Source organism: Elephantulus edwardii, unplaced genomic scaffold, assembly GCF_000299155.1.
Source record: "Elephantulus edwardii isolate Elephantulus edwardi_28Jun2011 unplaced genomic scaffold, EleEdw1.0 scaffold00057, whole genome shotgun sequence".
NCBI classification, from domain to species: domain Eukaryota; kingdom Metazoa; phylum Chordata; class Mammalia; order Macroscelidea; family Macroscelididae; genus Elephantulus; species Elephantulus edwardii.
The window spans coordinates 7,653,021-7,659,574 of record NW_006399807.1 but is presented as its reverse complement, the minus strand read 5'-3'; positions in this window follow the sequence as shown (position 1 = coordinate 7,659,574).

Genomic DNA, 6,554 nt, shown 5'->3' with positions numbered 1-6,554 from the left:
CAGGAGCAATAACTTTGCAAATTATTACCTAACTTGGGAGGGACTGGAGAGCATTATGCTGAGTGAACTCAGTCCCACAAGGATAAATACTATATAAGACCGTTACTATAGAATGAGTATAATGATCCAGGAGCGATGGGCTGGGAGAGACTGGAAGCAGAGGGATGTGGAAGTACAGAGAAAAGAGGAGATTAATCATTGGGTTGTACAATTTGATGGGTGGGGGCATGAGGGAAATTGAGAGAGTTTGTTCTAATTTGTATTAGAATTTTGTAAATAAACTAATGAAAAGAAAAAAGAATGACATCTTTGTTCTTAGTACCTTAAAGAGGTCCTGTCTGGTGGCATAGTCTTTAGGAAATTACACTGCTAACCCAAAGGTCACAGCTTTGGTGGTTTGACTTTGCCAACTGCTCCTTAAGAAAAAGATAAACTAAAAAGAAGAAAAAGATGAACAACCTCCTTCTGTATAATTTATACCTTTAGAAACCCACTGGAGGGTCACCCATGGATTGGTTCTTAAAATGAATTGGGGGACCTGAGCATTAGTTAGTAATATATCCGTGTGAATCTCTGTATTCAGATAGTAAAATCATGGCAATGTGGGAGATCTATTCTTTTGTAGGAATTACTCACAAAAGTACTTGAAGGTAATGGGGCATCAGACTAACATCTTGTTTTAAAATATTATTTCATCTTGATATACATTTGTAGTTATCTCAAAATAGAAAACATTAACAAAACTTCTTAGTTAAATGCCATGGAGAACTTCCTACTCTTTTTCTGTAAGAGTTAACGAGAGGAGTTATTATCATGATAACATGATTAAAGTTAAATAAGACCTTTGTGCCCCCTGGTTTCTGGCAAGACTCCATAAATGCTTTTTATTCACTGGAATGTAAATATTATCTGACTTGCCCTTCCCTTTGTCACTGAGAAAGATGTTAATCAATACAATATTTTGAATGCTTAAGTACAGGAATGCATCATTTAACATTTATTGGACAATGTCCCACAGCTATATGTCCAGGATCTCACAGGTTATAATAAAGTCTAAATATCTCAATGAGAGAACTGGTCTTAGAAAGCGTACCTCTGATAAGTAAAAACATTCACTCTGTCTCTCAAATGATCTTATATAAGGCCTGGCCTTTGGGCAGAAGGAGGAGGGAGTCCCAGCACTCATCCTCTGATGATTGTCCTGTGGGTCTGATGCTGCTGCCTCACTAGACCTAGATGTCCTTTGTATGGTACTGAGACCTGAAAGATGGTTCTCCCAACTTTGTGGCTGCTGAGATGTCCGGGCTGCTATTGTGCTGGGCTGCACTGTCTATGTTGGGTGGTGTGCACACATGAACAACAACCATACTGAAGTGGCAGCTGTAGAACCAATGTTTTCACCAGTTCCTCTGTTCTTATGCAGATGTCCAGGTGAGAGTCACTACCTGGTTACTGTCCTACACACCTTTCCTGTACATACAGGGTGATTGTGCAACATCCAAATCAGAAAATACTCTTTCACAGAATGAACTGTGGTATTAAGCAGCACGTATTGGTATTTAGGGAGCTCTGGTGGCCTAGTTGCACTGTCAGTGAAAAGGCAAGTGGTTCAGATCCACCAGATCCTCCTTGTGAGAAAGATGGGCAATCTTCTCTCGTGTGATTTATAGCTTCTGAAAACCCATGGTGGGTCAGCTATGAGTTGGTTCCAACACAACAGCACATGTTGTTGTTGTTGTTATGCGCCATCGAGTCGCTTGCGATTCATAGCGACCCTATGTACAACAGCTCTAAACTCTGCTCTGTCCTGTGTCAATTGCACCATCTCTGATACACCCATCCCAATTAACCCAGTCACTGAATCAATCCACCTCATAGAGAGCCTTCCCCTCCAGCGCTGTCCCTCCACCCTCCCAAGCATGATGTCCCTCTCTAAGGACTGGTCTCTCCTCACAACATGTCCAAAGTAGGTCAGACGAAGCCTCAGAATCCTTGCCTCCAAGGAGCCACCTGGTTTAACCTTTTCTAGGATGAATCTGTTTGTTTTCCTAGCAGTCCATGGTACCCTCAATACTCTTCTCCAGCACCACAGCTCAAAGGCATCAATTCTCCTTCTATCCTCCTTGGCCATTGTCCAACTCTCTGACGCATAACAAGTGATAGCAAAGACCATGGCCTGTATCAGATGCACCTTAGTTTCCAGAGAGATACCACTGCTCTTCAATACTTTGGAGAGGTCCACGAAAGCAGACTTTCCCATGGCAATACTCATTTTCATTTCTTGGCTACTGGTGCCAACAGCACATACAACACCAATAATCTGTATTTACGTCAACAAGATTGGTTTTCCTCAGCTCTTATTAAACACTTTTGTGAACTGTAAATTTCTTTCTCATTCACTCCAAGACTGAATCAAAACTTTTGAGGCTTTATAAATTTGTTCCACAGAGGGCTGCCCATAAGAGGATCAATTCCACCTGAAAGGAAAGTCTTGGAGCGGGATTGCACCCACTCAAATATTCACTAGGATGAGGTTGATGATTTGGGAAAGCTAGACTTGTTTCTGAGAAGATAAGATAATGCGGCCTTAAATCTGAGAAGGGAGACAACCTCTGATGAGGAGAAATCTGGTGCTTTGGAGATCGGAGAGGAGGCATTCTGGTGGGAGACAAAGGTCAGGAGACTAGTTCAGGGCTCTGATTCCTGTTGGAGAGGTTTAATTTAGACTTCCTTTTTGAATAAGGCGTGGCATGAATTTCTGTTATGAGTGCAGCTGCTCAAAGGAGCCAGATTAGACTAAAGTATCCCTTGCGTTGAAACCATTTCTTTCTTTTTTTAAAGTAGGAACCATACAATTTACCGAAGACCAATTTGGTTCTAACCTCTAGGAAGTTCAAAGTCAAAATTATGGCTTGTGAACCCTCCAATTAGCTGATCTCATCTCCCCCTTCAAAGGCACTGAAGGTCCAAAGGGCAGCATCCCGGATTTTCTCCAGGATCCTGTTTGTCTCTCTTCCACTCATTATTTAATCTTCAGATTTTCCCTCCATGGCATCTCCTCTCTGTTTAAATTTCTCAAATTTATTCTATGTTTCAGGTAAATGCTCTTATATTGCTAGTCCAGTCCTTCTCCTCTTCTCACATAACATTCGTCAACATCCTCCTGGATGTATAGCGAATCTGTTCCTCCATGGACCATCCCTTCTCAGCATTCTTTGAAGGTTCTTTTCCTCCAGTTAATCCATTAAATATTACTCTTTTCAAGATTCTATTCTCACCTCCTTTTCTTACTCCATCCAGACTCAAAACACACTCATTCCAAAGGAGCTACAGAGGGAGGCCAAGTAACCTGTGCCTCTCTCCAAAATGTACGCATATTTTCATATATGCATTTTTGTAAATATTTGTAAATTTTTTGCAATTTGTGAATATTTTCGCATAAGTATTTTTCTATTAGGAAGTCAATGGCTTTCCCTATAGTCTCTATGCACAAAGTGGTTCACACAGTTAACTCTTGCACATGTTAATGCTAAAAAAAGTCCACATTTTCAGGTCAAATTTGTCCCCAAGCTCCAGTCGTTTTTTCATCCAACATTATTCTAGAGACATCTTTAATGTGACACATCCAAAATGGAAGTCATCCTCTCTGCCTCTAAACGTCTCCCAGTTTTGTTATCTTACTGGCCAGCATCCCACCAATTTATTTGTCCTAGTAGAAAATTTCAGTCACTTTAAGCTTCTTTCTCTTTCTTTCACCTCCTCTCTCTCTTTTTACCAAATCGAGTTCCAGAATCCAGAATTTCTCCTCTCTTTCATTGATCTGTTTCTCTCAGTCTCATGGAACAACCCTCTCTTCTCCCTGCCAATAGGACAATCTTAAAGCATTTTCATACTAGAACTAGAGTGAACTTTCCTAAATGCTAAGGTACTCATTTTCCTCCACCTGCTTAAATTCTTTAACAATAGTACCTAAAAGTCTTTTTAACAGGATAAGAAGTCATAAATTCCTAGCCTGCTTTCCACCTCCCATTTCTTCATTCCCCTCATCATTCCCTTTATTTTTGTCTTCTATGGTCCAATGTTGAACTATTTAAAGATCCTGAAAGGTGCCAAGATGTAGTAGACTATGAGACTTTGCACACATTAATGCTTCAGAATCCCCTGAATCTAAATCCTCCCACCCAATGGATAGCACAGTAACAAGTATCTATTGGTCTTGGTTCCAAAGGGTAACAAATTCTCTAAATTAGAAGTATATATCCAAGAACCATGTCTCTGCAAAGTTGCAGGTTAGAATTGGACAAATGGGAAAGAGATACAAAATTTAGAAAAAGGCAATAAAGCAGGAGCCTGTGTTCCATTGTAAGTGGAGGTGATAAGAGATGGGTGGAGAGGTGCTGATGAATTATAATTTCCCCTGTCCTCCCCAAACCACGTCCAGCTCTTCTGAATGTCATCTTTGCAGTACAACAACAAATCTGGTCTATTTACTTCCCTATTGTGAACTCACAGAAACAATCTCTACAAAGAAACATCCTTCCAAAGACACCAGCCTTCCTCATAGTCCCAGCCCATCAGCTAGATGGACAGCATTCAGGGTTCCTGGAACATTCTGACTTATCCATCCATGGCAGCACTTCAAAAGGAAGTTTTGAGCAATAACTCAGAAGGATTGATTGATAACTTTTATTTGAACCTCTAAATCTCTTTTCTAGACCTTGACTACCCTAAATTTTTCCACATTTGTCCACCTACGTCCTGGAGAGGGTTAAACCGGGTGGCTCCTTGGAGGCAAGGATTCTGAGGCTCCGTCTGACATACTTTGGACATGTTGTGAGGAGAGACCGGTCCTTAGAGAGGGACATCATGCTTGGGAGGGTGGAGGGACAGCGCAGGAGAGGAAGGCCCTCTAGGAGGTGGATTGATTCAGTGACTGGGATAATTGGGATGGGAGTGTCAGAGACAGTGCAATTGGCACAGGCCAGAGCGGAGTTTAGGGCTGTTGTACATAGGGTCGCTATGAGTCGCAGGTGTCTCGACGGCACATAACAACAACAACAACAACCTTTAATTAAGCTTTTTAAAAAATATTTACATGGCAAGCAGAAAACAAAGGCAATTTTAAAAGTTCACATTTGCATAACTTCCAATCTTTATTTTTATCCCCTTAAAGTCTCTGCTTAGGAGTGGTATCTTACATACTTATTATACGGACTGTTGAATGAAGTGGATAGATTTGTGACTAGAGACCTCAAGAAATTTTTTACTTAACTGAAGTCAGTGAGCAAGGTGAAATTGAGACCACTCTATATAGGTCAAACAAGTTACTCCTCCTTCCCCAAATGTGACTATACGTGGATATATACTTATATATATAAACAAACCAAGAATCAATGTCAATTCCAACTCATAGAAACCCTCCATTGGTTTTCTAAGGCTGTCAATTTCAACAGAAAGAGACTATATATCTAGTTCTGTGTATCAACTGGTGGATTAAATGTGCTGACCCTTTAGTTAGCAGTCCAGCATTGTAATCCACTATGTCACCAGGACTTTTATATGTGTGCATACACAAGAATGCTGAAACAGAATGGAAACACACAAGATGCTGAAATTGAATCAGAACAAGCTAAAATAGTAAGGAATCTTCAAACTATAAAGAGAAATCTAGATACATGTTTTAGACTGTCACTTTCTATATTAAAATAAATTCTCAGTATGATTTAGATTTCCAGGACACACACACGCACACACACACACACACACACACGTGCACGAGTGCGTGTACACACACACACACACACACACACACACACTTACTTTGGAATCAGCATGAAGCATTTCTAGTATGTCCTGTATGGTCTTTATAAGTTTGGATGAACTCAAGAGCAACAGACTTAGTTTAGATTTATATCTACTTGTATAGAAAACTTTGGTGGCCTAATGGATAAGGAGTTCCACTGCCAAACTAAAGAGAGACAGTTCAAATCTGCTAGCTGCCCCTCAGGAGAAAGGAGAGCCAATCTCTTCCTGTATGATTTACAGCCTCTGAAAACTTGCTGGAAGGTCAGCTATGAGTTGGTTTCAACTTGAACAGTCATCAGTTGAGTTTTGAGTTTTGCATATATGCTCACTCCTCACTTATGTTCCAAAGATCAGATGATTATGTAAAAAATGATATAATGTGAAAATGGAGGATAAGCATATCATTATATAACTGTCAAATTACACTATGAAATACCTGGGAAACTACTGATAATCATGACACAGAGGAGTTGACAGATAGAATCTTAACCTTCATAGCTAGTATTACTCTTCCCTCACATCTTCCCATTCATTATTCTGTTATTGTGCAAACAGATTTTTCCTATTACCATAAAACGTATCAGATAATCAGATACTTGATAATCAAGGAGTTGATAATCAAGGTGTATTTCAATCAATGACTTATTCATAGCAAATACATTTTTAAGAGACATAAACACAGTTTATATACTTGTATTTCACCTGATGGTATGCATAGGAATCAGATCGACTACATCTGTGGAAAGAAC